The sequence below is a fragment of the Tupaia chinensis genome, unplaced genomic scaffold (assembly GCF_000334495.1).
Source record: "Tupaia chinensis unplaced genomic scaffold, TupChi_1.0 Scaffold145916_1, whole genome shotgun sequence".
Lineage (NCBI taxonomy): Eukaryota > Metazoa > Chordata > Mammalia > Scandentia > Tupaiidae > Tupaia > Tupaia belangeri.
This window is the reverse complement of record NW_006205774.1, coordinates 3161817-3185926: the sequence shown is the minus strand read 5'-3', so window position 1 is coordinate 3185926 and position 24110 is coordinate 3161817. Positions and strand designations below refer to the sequence as shown.

General features: G+C 35.8%; 1 long non-coding RNA gene across 2 annotated transcripts; it reads left to right on the top strand.

The window, feature by feature from the left end:
* Positions 1-10279: 10279 nt before the first annotated feature.
* LOC102492439 (uncharacterized) lies at positions 10280-15311 on the top strand. Of its 2 annotated transcripts, none has more exons than XR_337437.1 (4): positions 10280-10434; positions 13331-13420; positions 14307-14331; positions 15239-15311. It is a non-coding gene; the product is annotated as an uncharacterized LOC102492439 (long non-coding RNA). The 2 variants fall into 2 exon arrangements; XR_337438.2 differs by having other exon boundaries at positions 10407-10434; positions 13272-13420.
* The last annotated feature ends 8799 nt before the right edge of the window (positions 15312-24110 follow it).

Here is a 24110-nt window from a genome sequence, read left to right as displayed (position 1 = left end):
ACACAGGTTGACACTCTCCTGTAAGAAGCTCAAACATCTGAAAACTATCAAAACATAGTAACTTTTCATAGTGATTATGTAACACTGGGACAATGGAGAGCACAGAAATGATCATATGGTACCAGCAGATGGCATAATGGTTACATTGCGGGACTTCTATGTAGTGGTCCACAGTTCTAGTCCTTGACCCTGCGGCTTAAAATTCATGCCAGGTATGTGTGCATGCGTGCCCAAAATCCCAAGAGGAGAATGGAAGAGAAGGAATTGTGGCATGGTCATCCTCCCTGGGGATTTCTCACTTTCTGTCTGTCTTTCTCTGTCTCTATGGTGAATGCACTCTCCCTATAGCATAAGTCTCTCTAAAAAATAAAAAGAAAAGAAAAAGAAAGAAAGAAAGACAGAAAGAATCTTATAAGTTTTCCTGACAAAGTTCTGAGATGTGGTAAAGGGAAAAATTAAAAATAGAATAAGAAGATATAGACAAAGTATCTTACAGAAAAGAAAATATTTTATTAGGATTATTGGAACCCTTTTTGAAATTATGATAACAGTTGCTAATAATTGCCAGTGTTACCAAGCACCCTCTATGTGCTAGGAACTTCTGGGCAATTCATTTGTTCTCCAAACATGTGGAAGCACATATTGTAGTTCTACAAAAGTAGCTGAAATTTGTCATCCCAGTTCGATGAATTTTAGGTCTCAGAAAAAACCTCTGGATCAGATTTAAAAGCACGCACACACACACACACACACACACAAACAAACAAACAAAAAAATGTTCTTTTTGTTGGGCCTCTGTAAGATGTATTTGACAAAAAAAAAAAAATGACTAATATAATTTATTGCACATACCATATGCCAGGCATGCTTTTATACCTTTTACATATATTTACACACATAATCCTTACTATAACTCTATCAATCAAGATTTACTGTTAACTTCATCTAAATTGAAGAAACCAAATCATCACCAAAAGACATGCAGTATGCCAATGTTATTTTTGAATTATTTATTTAATTTTATTTATTCAGTCATTTCTTTTACTGTGACCAGAGAGAGAAAAACAGAAAAAAGAGAGGGAAAGTGAGAAAGCAAGCTACCAGATCCAGGACTCGAACTGCACTTGGCCACGTGGGAATATCCAGCTCCTTAACCACCATGTCCCCTGCTGGTCCCCTGTTGATGTTATTAAGTAGTAGATAGAGGACTGCATTCAGACCCAGGTTAATCGTAGTGGCTGGGCCCAGGAATACACTCTGTCTACTTAAAGAAGAGAAAGTGGGAGGTTCTATTAGAAGAAGCCCTCAGAGAAAAGTTGGCTGTGAAATCGTTAATTGGCTGAGTTCAAAATATCTATTGTACAACATTGTGACTATAGTTAATAACAATGTGAATAGTTATTTCCTGAAATAAAGACAATATCTTGGGAGTAAGCATTGAAAACTCAATAGAAAATATTACATTTGAGAAACAAAATTATACCAATTTATATGTAATTTGTTCAATAATATAAAAACCAAAAGGAAAGCAGAATGCTACACTGACAGTACACATGATTACTTTTAAAATGTTGTGGATTCTCCTGTTTCATATAAATATCCTCTTGATTTCATCTGTTTTTATTAATAAACAAAAGAAATCCTCCACACTGTTTTCATTTGTGTCCAAATAATATAACCACATTTGTAGATATTAATTTAGTAAATCTCAATTAAAATGTTTACAAATTACAATATTTTGAAGTGTTTACAGAATCTTCCCTTTTGTTTTTGTTTTAGGTTTTTGCAATAGGGCATGTACATTCAATGGAGAAAGACAGAGACAAAGAAAAGTGAGAAAATCCCCCCCTCAGGGTGGATAGCCACACCTCAACTCCTCCTCCTCCATGTCGCCTCTCGGAATTTTGTGCAAGCACACACACGTACTCGGTGTGATTTTCAAGCCATAGAACCAGGAATTCGAACCATGGTTGATCATATGGGAATCCAACATCTTACCCACCATGCCATCTGATGGCCTCCCCTTTGGTTTTTAATATATCTTTCAGACCATTTTGAAAATGCTGAAGACATCAGGACCAGCAGTTAGCATAATGGCTATGTCTCTGGACTTCCACATAGGCGACTGCCGCGGTTCATGTCCTGGACCCGATAGCTTAAAACTTACGCCGGGCGTGTGTGCGTGCGTGCCCAAGATCCCAAGAGGAGAATAGAGTAGAACAGATTGTGGCGTGAGCATCCCCCCTGGGGGTTGATTTTTCGCTTTCTGTCTCTCTGTCTTTCTCTGGCGAGAGCACATGCCCTGTAGGAAAAAAAAAAAAAACTCTTTAAAAAAAAGTGCTGAAGACATTCTTGTTTCAAATTCTGTTTATTAGGTTATTATCTAATTTGTTGCTTTGAGCCCAGCTCTCTTTAGGATGTTTTCCACCATTTAATCTTTCAGTACCTTATACAGTGCTAGCTACTTTTATGAATCCACAAGTAGTTATAAAGGCATGGTTCTATCACTTGCCCAAATTTAGCATAACCCTTCTTGACTACCTGCTTGTTGACAATATTCTCTCATGTTGTAAAAACAAGAAAAGCTGTAGTATTAGGCTTCATTATCAAGGTACTCTGTTTTTTTGTGTGTGTATCAAGGCATTCTGTTTTTGTTTGTGTATGTTTTTCCTTCTTGTTTGTTTTTAATTTAAATTTTGATTTTTCTGGTCTGACCGTTTAGATATTTGTAAATATGTGCTTATTATTCTATTTTCTAATGATTTAAATCATATTTGGTATTTTTCTACTATGTATAATTAAGAAGTCAAATACAGAATATTTTTATGATATCTAATGATTAACTTTGGCCTCTTTTTATTCTCTTGTATCCATGATGGTTAGAAAAATAGAATACATTGTTAGTCATACTATACAGTCATTACAATCTTATCATTAAAGCTTATATTTATTGAGTGAGTACTAATATATTCCTCAAAGCAGATTCATTCCTATTTTTAACTCAGTCTACAGCCTTGGTATAAACTGAGATACCTAGGTACTATAAATTGCCAAGGAGTACATAACTTTCACCTTATGGTGCCAGGATTCATCATGAATCTTTTGAGTCCGTAATTCATACAGTTAAAACATCTATCATTTTAGGGACCAGCAGTTAGCGTAACGGCTATGTCACTGAACTACCATGTAGCCGACCGTGGTTTGAGTCCTGGACCTGGTGGCTTAAACTTACGCCGGGCACATGTGCGTGTGTGCCCAAGATCCGGAGAGAAGAATGGAGGAGAAGGGGTTGCGGCACGACCATCCCCCCTGGGGAGTGATTTCTCCCTTTCTGTCTCTCTGTCTCTCTCTGCCTTTCTGACGAGTGCATGCGCCCTATAGTAAAAACCTCAAAAAAAAAAATCTATCATTTTACTCAATATATAGTAAGTCGGAAGCTCTTGACCAAATATATTGATTATTGAAGTAACATACAAAAATGCAATATACAATCAAAAAATATTATGGAGACATTCAGAGAGAGAGTAATAGAGTTGAAAGTTTTTTAAAAAAATAACAGAGGATGTTCAAAGTAGTTTGATTCAGAGCCAGTCTTGTATTTTTCCAATTGCCCAATTGTTTGCTTGTCTAACTCAGCATCCCTGAAAAGCAACTCTCATAAATACCACTATGAAAGGTGTTATCCGAGTGCTTGGATGGGTTTATAGTACTCTTTGTATTTACTTAAGAATGCTAAAGAAATATGATTCCATAATTACAATCTCTTCTGTTAATATTTCACCTTTAGGTTTCTTTATAGGGGCACATTTACTACTTGAGTACTGGCAAAACTAGTTGGGAAAAATATATATTTCATGTAAGTTAAAGTGTCTTCTAGTGTGCATATTGCTTTAGAAATATCACCTGCTGTATATGTTGATGTGAAATATACTTGTGATTTATTCATAATTCCTTTGGTTCAGGTAACTGAAATGCTATATGTGGTCTGTTTTTTGTTCATAGGTTCTGAGGTTAAAATAAAATCTTAATAGTCACAGCATGGTTTAATAAATGAATGAATATCATCTGTTGTACCTTCTAATGGATTACAAATCAGAGAGCAATGACCATAATTGTTCCTAATGTTTACAGTGAAATGATTTAAAAAATCACAATTATTGAAATAAAATATGAAGCTGGCAGGTGGCATGGTAGTTGGGGGTGCTAGACTCCCACATGGCTGACTGCCGTTCAAGTCCCAGACCTGGAGGCTTGCTTTCTTGCTTTCTCTCTCTCAGTCCCTTTCTGATCAAGTTAAACTAAACCAATAAAGTTAAATAAAATAATTATTTTAAAAAAGAAATAAAATACAAAGAAAAATGTACTTTTATTCTGATATTGTGTTGGCTTCTCAACGACCAAAATGAAATTTCTGAATAGCTCAGGCCTACATAAGGTGTGTGTTCTCGGGGAATTTTGTTTCTATATTTACTAATAATCTAATAATGATAATAAGCTATTTTAAAAGATTAAATAGTGATAGGTAATATCCAGGATTAACTAGGACATACTGCTTAGGTTGACTTCCATACCAAGTCCTTGGAGTCAGAAAATAAATGTCTTTAGCATATTTCTGCTAGTAATAACCCAAGGAGAAGTCTTTGATAAACCCTTGAAATCAAATGTTTGACTTTGATGATACACAAATGTAACAAACTGAACAAGTTATATAGCTTTCTAAGTCTTCATTTTTTAAAAAAATCTTAGCTTTCTCACCTATATAATGGTAATAAAATTGAAGAGCAGGTGTAAGAATTCAGTGAAATTGTATATGTTGAACACTTAGCCTAGTTCTATTTCCTAGAAGTTAGAAAATGTTTCATATCCTGAAAATTCCCAAATGTTCTATTAATATGTTCTGCAAATTAGAAGTTGTGGTATTATAATGAGTACTTCAAGCTTTGGCTGCCCAGCCCACATTCTTGCTCTGTTGTTTACTGGCTGTTCAACTTCAGGACTGTAGAGCGCTCAGTGGAGTGCTCAGTGAGATCGACACTCAAACCATGAGTTCTCATTGTAGTCAGTTATCACAAGTCTACCTACCTCTATTATCCTCTTCTCTCTGCCCTCTCTTCAACTCTTCTCTTCCACTCCTTTCTCAGAACAGTAACAAAATATAGACTAACACATAGGAGATAGTCTTATTCTCCCTGAAAGATATGTGCCTCACCAACAAAAGTTGTGCAATTTTAATTTCTTCCAATTAATCCTCTTCTAAATATCCAGATGTTTTATTTGGCATCACCACTGGACAGATCAACTGAAAACAGTAAATGTGATCCAGACCGATAACCTAGGGGTCATCATGTGATTTTCAATAAGCAAAGTTAGCAGTTGGAAAACTGATGCCAACTTATAAAAAATGCAGAACTACTGAATATTACTTGAGAGTTTATTCCTGAAATCAAATCTTTCTAAATCTATCAACTTCAGCTTCAGATTCCATTTTTCAAAGCCAATATTCTTACAAATAACCTTGAAAAGGAAAAAACAAACTGCAGTATCTGTTTACTTAAGAGAAGTTAAATGGTGCATGTAACATCTCTGTTACATAGTATACAACAGTGACTGACTTTAGCCCTTAAATCACATTTGTCATTTGCTATGACTGCAAAGTGACCTATATTTATTTATCTTGGATTATAGGGGATAATGCCCTTCAGTTTCAACTAATGCCAAAAAATAAAAACACTCTGTTAAACAAAGACAATGTCTATTAGCAAATACCAAAGGGAGAGTCCACAAAGCCCAGCATTACGAATGTTTACGGAGAGCAAGTCACCAAATAATGACTTCTAGATTTTTCCATTACTTGCCATCTTTTTTCCCTCTCACTTGGTGGAAAAAGTGTTAACTTTTTTAGCCAACCATGGAAGCACAGCCATAATGCAGATGCTGAAGCCACATTGGAAGGTCCCTGCTTCATGTTTCAAAATCGCCCTGTACATGCCTGTGATACTGGCAGGCTGAGGCTGGTTGTGGATCACAGCATGAAGAACCCCTTGTTGGTTCTTCACTCTCTCCCTTTCCCCCATGTTCCTCTCTTTTATAGAAAAAATACATAAATAAGCTTAAAAATACGAGTGCAATCTTTTGATTCAGCTTGTTTAAGTACTGATCCAACTGCCTTATATAATAATTTTGTGATCTTTGGCAAATTCATTCACCCCCTTGTATCTCAAACTCTTTATCTATCAAATGGAAGTAACAATTACAGTCATTTCCTGAGAGAATTATAAAGAAGATTGAAGATGATACATGAAAACGTCTTTAACCCATACCTGGGATGTAGGCAGTGCTTATTAGATGTTAGTTATGAATACCTTCTATAATAGTGCTTTAAAAAAAGTAATGCTTTGAAAAGTTAATGCACTCTACTCAACATGTCCTTTGCCCACAAGAATATGAGAACAGCAATTTTTCAAACCACATGTATCAATCAACGACCTCAGTTTGAGTGTCACCTTAACCAAAAGTCAGATTTTACATCTGTATCCTAAAGTTGTAACAGAGGGCCAGAAGTCACATGTGTGACTCAGGAAGATCCCACCAGCAGAATTTGAACAACAAACTGAAATAAACCCAAATGAGACTATGGCAATGGTCCAAAGGAAAGATGTTGAGATTTAAACACAGGCACTGGCAGCAATTACAAAAAAAGAATGAGACAAACATGAGATGCATGAAAGGGACAGAAACTATACAAATACATCAGTGATGTGAAGTGGTTAGTACCAAATAAATCAAATGGTTTCAAGTTATTTTTAAAACTCTAGTACAGGGATCTGTCTTATTTTTCCTGAGTACTTATTTCACATAACTATCATTATTAATCCAAAATGTAGTCCAGCTATCACTTTTTAAAGAATTCTAATATGGTGCATTGTAGAAGATAGAAAACAAATGTGTATAGCTGGTAAAGTATGATTAGCTTCATTAGTACATCAGGCTAAACTATCCATATGTTAATCAATATATTTATGTTAATTGCTAATTTTCATGTCTCGCAACAAAGGTGCAAATTGTGGCATCACCTGACCTTCAAGGCACACATGATACCAGTAATGCTTTTTTATTCTTACTAAGTTGTGCAACTGCTAAAATTAATTGCACCCAAGGGCTATTTTATTATGCATGAATTGTCACCCAAATGAATGACAATGTTTGAGAGGCAGTGAAAGAATAGGGGTTTAAATGTGTTCCCAGCGAATGCTGCCAGCCACATGACAACTGACATGATACCAATTATAAGATCACTAATTGAGGCTATCAAACAAGCCTGCACATTTTTATCCACCACTCGGATTTCCAACTTTGGCTTTTCAATTCTCCTTCAGTAAATATGGAAAACAAACCTTTTCAAAGTAGTATTTCCTGACATTCTGAAACTAGAATTAATTGTTATACATAAATATTTACATATATATTTAAATATATTTTAGATATGCATTCTGCCCTAATTCTATTATGTAACAAAATAGCAACTGTAGGTGCTCATTTTATTTTTCCTGTCTCAGAACTCAAAAAAAGACAAGAATATGAAGTATATGTCTCTTCTTTTAAGACTAAAGCAATAAAAGTAAATTCTTAAAAGTTTGATTTTGGGGAAAAGTGGATTTTTAATAGAGAAAAGAGCTTAACAGATTACTATTCATTGTCTTCTATATTGGAGAATTTAGCTAGGTAAAGTGTAGCTTTTACAGCTGCCTTGTTCAGAAGTAGGGTGAAAAAGAAGGCTCAGGTTTCTGCATATGCAAAGTGAAGCCTCCTTTTATTCCACAAGGTCATATTCAAGGAATGTCTTCATTGTTTGGATGAAAATCTTAGACATGTGTGTGTTTATAAAGATATATAGCATGATATATATTTCATATATATATATAAAAAATTTTATTTATACACACATTTTTCATTTTGTGTGTGTATGTGTTTAAGGTTTTTCACCAGACCTACAAATTATCTTGCAGAATAAATGTTAGTTCCACATATGTATAATACACCCAAACACACACATACATACACTTCTTCAATATATATTTATATTGTTTATAATTTTTTCTGAATTTATTAGGAAATGATAATTATATCTACTTCTAGGATTAGACTTCATAGATTAAATTGAGCTTTTAAAAATATGTATTTTATTTAACTTTATGTATTTATTTATATTAATTTGACCAGAGAGGGACAGAGTGAGATAGAGAAAGGAGAGAGATAGAGAAAAAAAGTGAGAAAGCAAGCCACCTACCAGGTCAGGTACTCAAAGCACAGTCAGCCATGTGCCCTTTCAACCACCACACCACCTGCCAACCCTAAAATCTGACTTTCTTAAATGAAAGAAGTGTGTGTCAGTTTTTTTTTAGTTATTCCATGCCTCTTAAAATAGAACCTTATGATTACTCAAAACAATGCAATTGATTTTTCTTCAGTGGAGTACTAGGTTTTTTCCTACGCCAAGCTCCATAAAATATGAAATGGAAGGAAAGGGGAGATGGAGAAAGGCAGGAACTAGAAAAGGAATAGGAAGGAGATGGGCCACTGGAAAACTTGCATTATCCCAGAACAAGGATTAACAGGGTGAGCCATGCTGCTGTCTGTGGTGGCTCTTCCTTGTCCACCATGTTCACGGCTCTGCTTTTAACCTTGGCACATGGCTCACTGCAGAAATCAGCCATGCAGCGCCAGACCAGGCTAACTATGTGGCTAATCCACAGCATCGTGAGGAATGACAATTATCTAATCCAAGCCACTAAGTTTTGGGGTAACGGAATAAAGAGCAAGAGCAAACTGATCTGTCACATTAATCACTGAGATCATGAAGTAGATTCAACAACTAGGTTTCCTTTTGCTGACACACATGAGTAGTAACACAAGTGACACAGCAGAAAGTCACAACTCTGTGGCGAGAACTGCTGGCCTAGATGACAGGGGATCAAATTCTTTAGCTAAAAGTGCTGTTAGATGATTTTTTTTCCAGTGGTTTTAAAACTGTTTTGTGGATGCCCTGGTTTTCAGAAAGGGCTTCCAAGGCTGTCTGGAAAATAATGCTTATAGTCTGCTCTGTTTGACCATGTGTGTTCAATCTGGGGCTTTCCAGGAAAGGGTTCACTTCCCAGAAAGGGACTGTCTGACGAAGAGTGTTGTAAAAATTTGAAAAACACAAATTTTGTCCAGCTACATCAGGAATTCCTAAACCGAGACCCAGATTACTAAGGTAGTTTGTTCAAGTTCACATAACTGGAAGCCGCACACCAGGAGCTTAAATGCCCTTCTCTATCCACCTGAATTGGGTAGCTGACTCCTAACATATCTTGAGACTTTTAATCTGGTCCTATGCTAGGCATATTCTTCTCTAAAGGAGCAGGATTAATAAAGTAATAAAATAATGGGACTCAGTCTTTTTTTTTACAAAACTATAAACTCATTAGTCACTGAATGTTTAATGAGATCAATAGATCTCATTTCCCTCCCCCCCCAACTTTTTAAAGAAAATGTACTCCTTTAGGTCTGATATTCCATATAAAAGCTATGCTTTTAATAGCGAGTATTTGTCTCTGTGTAATCAAATGGAAACTTTAGCCCCAGTACTGAGCCATCATTGTATTGGACTGCCCACACACTCAAGTATAATTTGAGTGTTGGAAATGAGCTCTATTAGTTTTGCAAACCAAGAATAAGTCAATAACGTTTGTTTCCAAGTTCAAAACTAATGAGTGCTCTGTATTTTTCTCTGTCTTCCATTCTGCAGCAAACAGTGAACTCTGAGATGGAATATTTTCAGGAAAATAATTATTTAGTATATACTGAAATCATAGATAAATATTTAAAACCCTTACTCTTAGTTAAGGACACTCTTCTCTGATGGTAAATCCTACATCTGGATTTATCCAAGGTACATCTTTATTGAAAAGTCTTTCTTAAAAGTGGCATTGTTCATTTCCCCATGCAAGATAATTTTAAAATGCATGTAAAGAGCAGCTACTCATAAGTTATTCCATTTATCAATTTAAAAAGCCATAATAAGAAGTTTATCAGAAACCATCATAGATAGAACAAAAACAAAGTTTTAAGTCATGTATTTAAACCTCTTGATTGGATCATCATTGTTGATAAAGAATTTGCTGTATTTTAGACCAGAGATGCTCACGTTGTACTTTAAACCTATGGAACTATCATGTTAATAAATTCACGGTTTTTATGCCTCTAAATCTGTGTTAATTTATTTCAGCAGAAATAGGGAACTACTATATCACCTTCACCAAGTGACAAGTTTCACATCAGCAGTGATGTCAAGTCGATGTCATGTCACCTGATAACGCAATGAGGACAGCATGTCATTCCTATGGTGTCCTTCCTTCAAACCCATTCTGCCAGTCTAGTCATGAAGAATATCAGGTAAACAATAGTGAATGAAATCTAAAAAATGTCTTAAGAGTATTCTTCAAAACTTTGAAAGTCATGAAAAACAAGAAGGCCAGGCCATAGTGGGGTAGGCAGACCACATAGGAAGGTTCTGGGTTTGTGTCCCAGAAGTATTCAAACATGCCAGTCACATCCATGATCCTGGCTGGCTGCAGAGCTGGGAGCAGGGGGATCACAGCACGAAGACTTTGTTAAGAGTGTCTCTCTTTCTCTGGAAATACATTAGTAAACTCTTAAAAAAAAAAAAAAAAAAAACAAAGATGAAGAAGCTGTTACAGACCTGAAGAGTAAGACACTGTCTAAATGTAATGTTGTTTCCTACATCAGATCTTAGAAACGGAAAGAGGACATTAATGGAAAAACTGGTGAAATATGAATGAATCTTCAGTTTAGCTAATAGTACTGGGCAGCCAACTTCTTAGTTGTCACAAAGTACCATGGTTAAGCTAGTATTAGGAAAAGCAGGGTGACAGGTATGTGGAAACTCTATACTTTGCAAATTTTCTGTAAACCAAAATTACTCCAAAATAAAAAATTCATTTAAAAATAAATGAAACAAATGTTTTTAAATATATATATATATATACCAAACAGACACATGCCTTCAAAAGTCAAATTTATCTGCTAGTTCTAAACTCTATTTCTTTATTTCTTCCCCAGCATACTGTGCTGTCCAAAGATTTATAATCCTTGACTTCCAATACCATTCATTCAATTAAAGACTAAATTAGCTGGAAAAAAAATTACATTACCCTTTTCTACTTAGCAAATGAATAGTTAAAAAAAAAGTTTATGGAATAAGCAATATCTTTGGAACTAACTTTCTTTTTCTCAAATTCTCAATTCTTTTCTACTTAGTTCTGTCCTAGTATAATTTCTTCGCTTTTTTTTTAAGATTTCTTTATTATTTATTTCTTCTTTGAGTGGGATAAAGAGAAAGTTCCACAGTGTCTCAATGCCACATCCTTCAGCCAGCCTTGAATCATGAGCACACATGTGCCTGGTGTTCTTGGGGACATCTCCAGACTTGAGTCGGGAGTTTTTCCACGAGGGACTGCCTTGCAGAACATTACCTTTTACCTCTGTGCCACCATCTGATCCCCAGATTTTATTCTGAATCAGGAATAATCTACCTAGGGTAGTTTATAGAGTTGATACTGGTTTCAGACTCCAGGTGTCCTGAAGTGAGAAATGTGAGAAAAACATCTCACCACATCATTGGGTGTAAGTGGAGAATAATAATCATGACAGTCATAATGTTAGTAATAGTTCTCAATAATTCATTTTCCTGTAATCCAGGCACTTTTCTAAGCCCTTTACATTATTTGTCTTTATAAAAAACAATAAAATAACCTTATGATGTAGGACCTCTTTACTCATTTCTAAATGAAAAAATAAAAACAAAAGACACAGAAAGGTTAATCATTTTGAATCATGTTTAATAAGTGTTGGAGCCAGATTTCAAGTCTTGCCAGTGTGTTGTAGGACTGAATATCTGATGTCAGGATGTCAAATGTTTTCTGAGAAGTGACACAGTAAGGCATGAATGAATTGAGTGTACATTTTGACTTTAGCTATGGTGATTCTTAGCTGTCTTTTAAAATTTTTAAAACATCTTCATTAAATAAGTAAATTTATAAATTACTTTTTAAAAGTTTACATGCAAAAGATATGAAAGATTAAAAATGGATGTTCAGATGCATTAGAGGTATAAGAATAGAATTCCCATACCAGCAATATCCAACTTTCTGGTAAATTAGGCTTTCTTCAACTAGAAATCACATATGAGTAATTAACTCTGCTCATAGAGGGGAAGGGAATAGGATTCTGTGTGCAAACATATTTGTGAAAATTGATATGCTGATACATTTTTATATATTTACTCTAGTTCAAATAATTGAATGGTTAACTATCATGAAAACCCCCTGTGCTTATGCGCACACACACACACACACTTGCATGCTTCACTTTATTTGGCTAATTTAACAGCAATTGAATGTATTATTAAACTTTTTTCCCAAATTACAGAACTTGTCTTATAATCTCTTTGAAAGGCTCTAATTTTCAGCATATAAGAGAGCAAATCTTATTCTTTCCATTCCATATTTAACAAATGTGAGCAAACTGAGAAGAACTGAAGAGAGGTAATTCCAAACAGGGTTACACAGGAATGTGACTGGAAGAATTAAAAGGAACAGGATGAGGGACTAAAGGGAGAAGTGAAGAAGAAAGATGGGAAGGAGACAAAGCTATAGCAGCTTTTTAAAGGTTTAAATGTAGAAATAGTAAATAACCATGTGGTCATTAGAAATGAACCAAGTTTTAGATTCTATTCCAGGGTTCATTCAGATTCATGTACCTCTACAAATTTTCTAAAAAAGCCTGTTCTTCCTTTGACTCTATTTTCATTTTGTCTTTAAACATAAAGATGGGAAATAGTCAAATACCTTTTCAAACTCAAGTTATAATAATTCTATAGTTGAAAATTCCCCAGATTTTCTAGTACAGTAAACATTGCCTCTAAAGGAAATGAGTCTGGTCTAGCATTAGTTTCTAGGGTATTTATTTTATAATCATTGCATTCTTTGCTTGGAATTATGAAGCGTCTGTTTATTAGTCCATGTGAGTACTTGACCAGGGGTTAATGCAATGCCCACACATAACGTCTATGGCTTACAATTTTACCACTCTATGAGTTGCAAGATTTCAGTCTTTGACACCATATTGTCGATGATTTCCCAAATATCATTCCTAGTGGTAAACCATCATAAAAGTTTTGTTTACATGAATTTTTCACTGTATTTTAATAGGACTATTATCCTTCTCAGTGAAGAAGAAATTTGCAAAATAGCATGATTCTCATCCACAGAAGTGTTCCAGCAAACAATGCCTGATTCCCAGTCACAGAGAGAAGTCCCTTTGCTTTCTTCCTGTCACCTATGGGTTCTGTCTGTCCAAGGTAATGATGCAACCAATACACAGATGTAATACGTTCATCTATTCAACAAATAGTTATTGGGAAATATGGTTTTGCTTTATCACTCTGTACTAAGTACTAAACAGTAAAGGGACAATGAAAAATACGACGAAATCTGAGCCTATACAATTTGTACTCCTCTTACTGTCACCAAACCCATTTATTTAAGTAGTGGGAGAATATCTTAAATGAAAATATTCTCAAAAATGTATTTTTAAATTAAACTAATCTGATAGAACCATAATATGATCACCAAGGAACAAGCTTTATCAGAGAGCCCTTAATATGTTAATATGTGTTGTCAATCTGTGGGAGAATACAATATATAATGTTTGCCAAACTTATTTGGCCATGGAATTGTCCTTTACTTCTTTAGACTTATTAAGGGTGTAAGGTTTTGCAGAAATAATCAGTATTTCCAATTTGGGTGGGAAGTAATAAGCATGGGGAGGATGTGTCTTTAGTGCTACACTCTCTCTTATTCTATCATCGTCACATGTAGACAAACAGGATGGAGAATTTCTGCATTTGCACGACCTAGTTTTACATTAGTCAGAAGTTAATATTTCTTTGAGAAAATCCTGTTGGACTATTCAAATTAAGTGCAATTCCACCCCTTAAAACCATGATTCTTGACCTTTAGCCATGGAGCATCTACATTGAGACTGATGAGCTGCTTATTCAAATTTGCAAATTTCTTAACCTTATAAAAAATGATGTCCACACATCTACAGTGTTTAAAGAATTCTTCTAGTGATTGATATACACTAAAACTGAAGAGACACTGAATTAGAGTCTACTTTTTCCTACTCTTGTTCCCTAATTTTACGAAATATCTACTTACAGTGAATCCTTTTTTTATCTCCAGGGCATTGGATAGAGTGGCACTATAGGTAAGAGAATTCACGGGTGAATCTGAAGCACTATTTTGTCAAGAATTGCACCCTCATTAAAATTCAAACCTTTTAATGGGCAAAAACTAAGAAGAAACAAAGGTGACTAGTTTGGGATTAATTTCCATCTCATTATGTCAAATAGGAAAAGCTAAGAAGTCAGAGGAAGGTAGATAATGAGGCTGAAAATAATGAGATAATATATTTCTAGGCATCTTTAATACATATTTATTTCTTAAGAAGTTAAAATCAGGATATGGAATGGAGGGTTCTGAGAAAATGGCTACCAGAGCTTACATCCCTGATCCCCTGGTTCTCCACTCAGCTCCTTGTTAAGGAGGCTTAACAAATAAATTAATCTTGCTGGTAAATACTCCAGAGAAAAGCACAGTTAGGTGTTTTGTTATTGGTCATCCCTGGGAGAGAATGTATAGACCAACAGAGCTTTGAGTTAAGGCTATGAAGAAGTTTGGTGGCAGACACTGGTAGAATCTCTACTATGAGGTGAACCAGGAGTTTTTGTACTTTGTACTGGAGGTGCCAAATTAAGTTAATAAAAGAAATCTGAGTTGGGGGAGGGCAGCAGATGGCATAGTAGTTAAGGTGTTGGACTCCCGTTTGACAGACCACATTCCGAGTCCCTCTCTGGTCAAATTAAAATAATTAAATAAATAAAGTTAAATAAAATAATTCTTAAAAAACAAAACAAAACAAAAATAATACTTAACCACTACACCAATGATTGATCTGTCATGATGTGTTTTTTTTTTTTCTTAGAGGTTTTTACTTTAAAGCGTGCACATTCACCCAAGAAATAGAGACAGAGACAGTGAAAGGGAAAGTGAAAAATCACTCCCCCAGGGGATATGGCCACACAGTAATCTCTTCTCCTTTTTTCTCTTTCCAGAATCTTGGGCACTCACCCACACCCACCTGGCATGAGTTTCAAGCCACTGAATTCAGGACTGTAAACACACGCAACCATGTGGAGGTCCAGCAATGTAACCACTGTACCATCTGCTGGTCTCTGGCTCATCACGATTTTAACTATATAACAATTTAGAGTTTATTCTTTTTTTTAACCAGAAGGAAACTTAAAATAAAGACAATATGTGCACAATGCTATTACTTCATGTTCAATTTATCTGGGAATTTATTTACAACAATTTCTTCACTTCGTCAGGAGTCATTCTTTCCTTCAGTCATACAATTTTAAAACTATGGAAGTATTCCAAGATGTCACCCAACATTAGACAGAGTCTAGCATATAACCTTTTTTAAAATTTAAAGTCTGTGTATTCAAAGTGTAACATTATCTTCTCACCAAAGTGTCTCCTTTTTTAATTAATTAATTTTCAATTTAAAGTTTTTACATTGAATCACTGGGTATCATTACAGCACACCAAATGAATTTTCCCATTATGAATACAGTGTATATTAGTCCAAACATATATATTTTTTAGTTTATTTACATTTTTATTATTACTTGTACATTTAATCGCTATACATCATTTAAATTGTAGAGACTTTACCCAGCATGATATACACCTCAGTCCAGCCCAGCTGAGAATACTATACATGTCCTCATCAACAGATAATAAACCATATCTATGTCCCACAAATGTCTTGCCTCTTTATTTTTTTTCCAAAATTTCTTTTCCTATGCTCTTCCCAAAAGTGTCTCTTTTTCCAGTAATTCCATTTCTGTGAATCCTCTGAACCAAAACTTGGAGAATCATCTATAATTTCTCACTCTATATGTAATCTGTTTCTAAGCCCTGCTATAATTTTCAATTGAAAAATGTTTTACATTTATCTCGTTTACTTCATTCTGATCATCATTATTGTTATCAAAGTACTTATCATCTCACACCTAAATAACTTAGATAATTTATACCACTCTGCTGACCAATATTCTCTGACCTGACATCCCTCTCTTGATTTTTTTTTTTTTCAAATCACTGCTCTATTGTCTTTCCCAAGTGCCTACCATCATTGTTTAATGGAACAAATCCCAGAACCTCATGTTGTCTGGCTTTTAAGTTGTTCTGTGGCCTACTCTCACTCTATTTTATTGCAAAGGTTTGGCCTTCCACTTCCATGAAGAGTAGCCTCAAGATCGAGCCATGGGCAATGATGTGGTAGTGTTCTCAATCATCCAAACAATTTAATAGTTGTTCAAATAAATTGATCTTGAGTTGTTTTTCTTTAAATTTTGCTAAAGGGTGTGTGTTCTTGCCAGAGAGAGAGAGAGAAAGAGAAAAAGAGAGAGGCAGAAAGCCTTCCATGGGGGATTGTTATGCCATAATCCCTTCTCCTCCATTTTTTTTTCTTCCTTCTCGGATTTTTGAGCATGCATGCATACATGCCTGGTGTATTTTTCCAGCTTCTGGGTCTGGGACTATAACAGTGCTGTCAGCCATGTGGGATCCAGTTCTATTAACCGATAGGTTATGCACTGGCCCTATATTGAGATTTATTTAAAACAGAAGCCAAACAAAAATTTTTAAAAGGGAAGAAAAAGACCTTCTCCTCTTTTGTCTCAAACAGCTTAGCTCTGTCCTAAACTTACAAAAGCACCTTCTACAAATAAGCCTTGATGACTATGTAATTTATGCTCTACAAATCTAAGGTAAATGACCATCTATATCACTCTCGTTCTTATCAATGTACTCTTACCAAAACATTGCGTATTCGTCCTATTAGAAACAAAGCCTAGAAAACACAACTTTCTCCATTTTATTAGATTACAATGATTTTTTTTTTAAATGTTTGCTTCAGCTTCACTGTAGCAGGGTACCCAGGGTGACTGCTTATTTTTCTTGCTGCTTATCTTGTCTGTCCTAATGCACAATTCTCTTTGATTACAGATTCTTGCCCTCTCACACGTGGAATGTTTCCCTCTTTCCTGTCCACCTATGAAAATAAAAATAAAGTTTACCAAGATGGACTCTCTCAAATTTCAGTTCTACTTAAGGCCTTTTCCAACTAATTCAGAGTATATGTTCCTCCTCTGGCATATTATTGTTCGGCTTGTGTCTCATCTATGCTAGTTTTGTATTTGTGCGTGGGATCTTTCTTAAACAGGGTCTCACGATGGTGCTATTCTCCTGCCTCAGACTGCTGGATAGCTGAGACTATAGGTACACATCACTAAATGGCTTTTTAGGGCAAGTCTGGAATCACACCCACCTCTCAGGTGAAGCCTCCCATGCCATAGCATCCAACATGAACTACTACAACTGGGTCTTGCTAGTTTTGTTTCATGGTGGGGATTACAAGTTACTATCAGCACCCCGTGTGTTTCCTTCTTTTGTTGTCTCTCTAATCACATAGCACATAGTTAGCAATGAGTATGTATCTGTTTATCAATTGCATACTGTAAGACATTAACACTTTATTTGACAGATCAATGTAAAAACAAATTTATTACCAAACATAAGTTTAATTGCTAACCGTATTTTGTTATTTTCGGTAATCTCAATATCACAAAAAGTCTTCCACCAAAGAGTTTGTAAGTCAAGAAGCAGCAGACTGTTCATTGTTTACCCAATGTATTTGACAATATCATAGCAAAGTTGAATATTATATATTGGAATAGTATTTTCTGCCACAGAGGTTGAAATTGAAGCTGTCTAAAATATAAGTGTTTTGAGAATCACAAAAACTGACCCTTCCTTTGTACTTGCAGACACCCAACAGCTGATCATTGTGTTCCACTTGTAATAAAATGATACACGACAAGGCTAGCAAGTGGTGAAGTGGTTAAAGCACTGGACTCTGACATGGCTGACCACAGTTTGAATCCAGACCTGGTCACTCTCTCTCTCTCTTGCTTGCTCTCGCTCTCGCTCTCTCTCATGAGTCTCGGTCTCTCTTGTGAGTGCACAAGCCCTATAGAAAATTTAAAAGTAAGAAATAAATAAATCTTGTTTAGAAAATGATATGCCATGTGGAAATGTGGGGAGCCTAAGGAATACTTGGGAATAGAAAAAACAAGGGACACTTCCTATCAAAATGATTTGTGGTAAGTGTCTCTTATAGTTTTGATATTCCTAGGAGTTCTAGGAAAGAGGAATTAATCATTGGTAATGTTCCATGAACATGGGAACTTCGATCAGAGCACATTGACATGTACATTAGATAACAGCTCTAAAAATCCTTCCAGATGTGCTTATGAATTTCAGAATGGATGCTTCTTAATGATTCTTTTCTTTTTGGCATTTAAAAACTGACTTTGTGGCCCAGCCTCAGTGGTATAGGAGGTAGAATATTGTTGCACTATACTGAAGCCATATGGAAAGACCAGGGGTTCAGACACTGAGAGGACCTGAACACATCGTGAGTTTCTGTGATCCTGGCTAGCAGGAAAATTCAGGGGAGGATCATTGTACAGCAAGATCCTCTGGGAATCCTTGTGTCAGGGTGGAGGAAAAGAAAGAGAACTATTTTGAAATTGGGGATAGTTGACACATTTCTTATGATGTTAACTTACTTTGGATAGTGTTCTATTTGAAGTAAAAATAATCTTTGTATTTTATGAAAATGGAGGAAAATCCTTTTAAGTGTAAACATGGGGATTCACTATGATAAAGAAGACAGTTATGTAATATATTTTGCTTGAGGAGGCTGTTTTGCTTTGAATTCTTAGAAAAAAAAAAAAGAGCCACCCCATGTTGTGGTGGTTGGATTGGCTGGATCCCACAAGGCCAGCTGCATGTTTTTGAATCCCAGACCCATCAGCTTGAAGGACACACAAGGTGTGTGAGTGTGTGGGTGTGGGTGTGTGTGTGCCTGTGTGTCCAAAATCCCGAGAGGAGAATGGAAGAGAAGGGATTGCAGCATCCTCTCTGAGAGGTACAATCTCGCATTCCCTCTCTCTATTCCTTTCTCTGTCTCTGTCTCTGTCTCTTCCCAGTAAGCCCATATACTCTACGGCATTTTTTTTTTTAAAGGAAGAAAAGAAGAACCAATTAGTCTGTCTCTTCCCAGTAAGCCCATATACTCTATGGCATTTTTTTTTTTAAAGGAAGAAAAGAAAAGAAAAACCAATTAGTAGACAAATCTTCTCATTGAAACTATTTTAATGTTTTATCACTATGACTTTTTTAAGAGAGTTTGTTTGTTTGTTTGTTTTTTGCTGTAGAGTACATGTACTCACCAGAGAGAGTGAGAAGTCACCGCCGCCCCGCAGGGGGGATGGCCATGCCACAATCTCTTCAGCTTCTCTCGGAATTCTGGGTTTGCACGCATATGCACTCACCGTGAGTTTGAAGCTGCCGGGTCTAAGACTCGAACCGCAGTCAACTACATGGGAGTCCAGCAACATAGCCATTATGCTAACTGCTGGTCCCTTGAGAGGATTTTGCAGTAGGGTGCACACGCTCACCACAAAGACAGAGAGACAGAAAGTGAGAAATCACTCCCCAGGGGAGATAGCCACGCCGCAATCCCTTCTCCTACATTCTCCTTTCAGGATCTTGGGCACACACGCACATGCATCTGGAGTGAGTTTAAACCACCAGGTCCAGGACTTAAACTGCAGTTGACTACATGGGAGTCCAGTGACATAGCCATTATGCTAACTGCTGGTCCTATAAAAATTATTTATAAAAATAATTCTAACAATTTATTTTTAAAATTATTTAAATTTTTCCCTAAATTTTTCTAATTTAGCTATGCATGAATTATTTTTGTAATTATGTTTGATAACTGTGACTTGAAACTGCAAGTTTATAGTTTTATTGGCTTCTAATAGTTTATATATTCACCAATGTAAGCCAGCATTTTATTAAAAAAAGAAAAAACTTTTCTATTAAAGAACTAGATTAAAAAATACAAGTCTCAAGATCCGTATTGAACAAGTTTTTCTTCTTTTCTACACCTTTCACTCATTTTGTTAATGAAAGCTTATGCTAGAAATTTTCTGTGATTACTTTTAGAGATAAACTTTATTTACTGTATTTTTTCTATATTTTCCTTCCCAAAGTTAAAATCAGATTTATCGTTTAGTCCTCATTTTCTATGAGACAAAACCCATCATAGCCTTCAACAATGACTGAGCATATTCTAGATTGTAGTTTACTTAATGACCAGCCCATCACATTTAGTTAAGAATTATTCAAAGTAGAAGCTAAACCAAATGGAGCTTTTAGGGCTTATGTTTTCCCCTTTATATAAAAAAAACATATTTTTCTTTCTTTTTTTTTTTTCTTTTTAAATTTGCTAGTGGTCCATGCATCCTCCAGGGAGAGACAGAGAATGGAAAAGTGAGAAAGGACCCTCTAGGTGGACGAGGCATGCCACAATCCCTTCTCCATTCCTCCTTTGGGATTTTTGGACACATGCACATGTACTTGTTTCTAAAGCTGCCAGGTCCAGGACTCAAACTGCACAATCACGTAGAATCTAGCAACCTTAACTACCACACCACTGACTAGCCCACATTATTTCTATTTTTTAAATATTTTTATTCTTCTTTTTCTTTTAAATGATATGTATTTAATTTTTGAAAAAGTAATTATAAATTATATTAGGAAGGTGGAGATTTAGGCCAGTCCTAACCTCCTTTTAATAATTAGAATTCAAGAATTCCTGAAACCTTTTTCTGAAATTAAGCAGCAGTTCCACTGTTGGCTGTTAATTGATCACAATGTGAGCGAGGGCAGAAGTGAGGATCAATTATCACACAGTGGTACCTATAACATAAGGGTAACTGCAATTAGGAGACTCCAAAAAAAGTGATTTAGCAAGGGTTTGTTTCACTTCCATTTCCAATGATTGCCCCTGAAACCTTCCTTCCAAAACCACATAGAACTCGCCTCTAAAAGACATTAAGTGCAGCGATGCATTGGTTAAGGTGTGTGCTTCAGAATCTAAAACTTGCTTCATTTTATTGCTAAATTCCCTGGACCTCTGGAAACTTTTCAGTGGTATAATAAAACCCATAACCAACCTTGGAGACATATTTAAGAGAAGATATTTCTCATATAATTTTACAAACATTCTCTTGTATAAATTTTTTCACTATGTGCCAGACTGTGACCTCTGATAACTACTCCCCCAACCAAAGCCCGATAATTTACTCTCGTGAGCAAGTCACTGTTAAATGGAACTTTACCAGGGGAACTGTAAATAGTGGCACAGGAACTCTAATTTACTCAAAAGAAAAAAAATATGTAACCCCCTCACACAGTTCTTATTACTTCAGAAAATTCTTTACTGAAAGGAATTGCTTATATCAGCAAAGAGCTAGGAGTGTCATGAACCATTGCGAGGCTACTTTTTTTAAAAAGAAAATCAAGTGACTGAGGCCTAGCAGGCAGGTTGTTTGAGAAGATGCTTGAACTGGGTCCCCAGAAAGGGCCTACATGTCATTTTACATCTTGAGTAACCAGAGTCCTTTTTAGTTGAACTGTTGTTTATTTGGATGCAGAACTTTCTGAAAAGATTAGTAGGCTTTCTATCTGATTCAAGAATGCCATATGTACCAATAGTTTTATTCACAGTCTGCTTTTTTAAAGGAAGGATTTATTTAATTTTTATTTATGACTATTATTTGTTAATTTAACCAGAGAGAGAGAGAGAGAAAATGAGCAAGCAAGTCCAGGACTCAAACCACAGTTGGCCATGTGGGAGCCCAGCTCTTTAACCATCATGCCACCTACTGGCCCCCACAGCCTGGTTTTTAGGCCCACTTAATAAATTACTTTAAATTTATCCTCCTCTAGTTTTATTAAGGTAAAACTGCCAAATAAAAATTGCGAATATTTACATATAGAGAAATGTAGAACATTAAACCCCAGACATTTGCCTATTCTCATGGTTGACTCTTAACCCAAAATAGTTCATCCTTCTACCAAACTGTGACATGCAAGCCTAGAAGCATACGAACAGTTTTATAGTCCTACAGTTTGGAAGATGAAGGTAAAGTAGATCACCAAAAGATTGTTCACTTCTATAAAATTTTTATCTTAATTGGATCATTTTTTGCTATGTTTTTAATCTCAATTATTCCATTTCTATTAACACCTCTCTTTTAAATTTAATAAAGGCAGGTAAGCGTATTTTATATTAAATATTTCATAAAAATACTGAACACAGGGCTAACCCCATAGTGATACAGTAAGTACTATGCATAAGGAATTAGATCCCACACGGCTGAGTGCGATTCAAGTCCAGCAGCTTGATAAACATGCAGGGCATGTGTGTGCGAATGCGGAGCATATATGTATATATGCCACAAAAATTGACTGGGTAGAGAAATGGACAAGATCAGGTTGCGTAGTGAGTTCATTCCACCTTGTAGATACTTTCTCTCCTTCCCTCTATCTTTTTTTTTTTTGGAGAGGCTTTTGCTATAGGACGTGTGCGCTCGCCAGACAGACAGAGAGAGACAGAGAGATAGAAAGTGAGAAATCACCCCCCAGAGGGGATGGCCATGCCGCAATCCCTTCTCCTCCATTCTCCTCTCGGGATCTTGAGTATGCACACACACGCGCCAGGCGTGAGTTTAAGCCACCAGGTCCAGGACTCGAACCGCGGTCGACTATGTGGGAGTCCAGCGACATAGCCATTACGCTAACTGCTGGTCCCTGTTTTCCTCTATCTTGAAAGTATACACACCCACAGGCAATCAATAATAATAATAATAATAATAAATGTGATCTAAGATTACTCTCTCTTTATTACTTATTAAAACAGTGTCTTAGGTTTGACACTAAGCATTTGGAAAAAAAATGTGGATTTTTCTTCAATCATATTCTTCAAATACCATTATATGTTAATTTTACAAGAACATTTAAGGTGGTGAAAGAGGTCAGTGGTTGCCAAGTGTCACAAGATGGTGGCAGTGTAAAACGAGGAGCCAGCCAAACCATAGATTATGCCATCGTAGAGGTCGTGTCAAAAATTTTGCTTTTTATCTTAAGAACAATGGACAGCTTTCAATGGTTAAAAGCAGGGGAAGCGCTTAATCAGGAATGTAATTTTAAAGGATCGTTAGAAAAAGTGAATCAGTGTAAGGGAAGAGTAGATCTTGGACTACCAGTCAGGTGATAATTATAGGAATCTAGAAATAATGATGATTTGAACTAGAATAGTGGTTGCACACATGAATAAGTATAAATGGAGTCGACAGATAATTACCACGTTAAATTGACAGAACATCATGATAGATGGATGCCATAAAAGGTGCAATGAGGTATGACAATATGCCAGTCTGCTGTCTTGTGTTAGTTTCTTTAGTTATGCTGTGCTATCCAGGAACTAGAACAGATAAAGAAGCCTGTTAAGCTCAGCTCCAGTTGATTTGTACCTGTGTAAAACAAAGAGGCAACAGTGTAAGTCAGTTTAGCATACTGGTGAAAGTTATTTAACTAGTAGACTGTGGAATCCAGCTGGGCTAAAAGAGAATGAAGAAAGGCAGGACTGACTAGTAGGAAGAGAGAGGAGCATTGGCAATAGGCAGGAGCTGTTGACCTGGTGGCAGAGAGAATTGTTCTAACTAGTATGTAGAGTCAGTCTAATCATACTAATTCTAACATTGTCTGAATTAAACAAATTTAATATTAATAAGTCCCAGACATATGCATAAAATAATTACAGATCATTTTTACACAGGGGAAAACAGTTCTGGTTATTCGCTACAAAATAATAGGCATGATTCGACGAGGTAATGCAATTGTGCTCAAAGCAAATTCATCCTTGAGCAGGTAGACTGGAAAACGGTGTGTATTTCTTAGATATTAGTTAGGCAAAATGTCCAACGTGGTACTCGT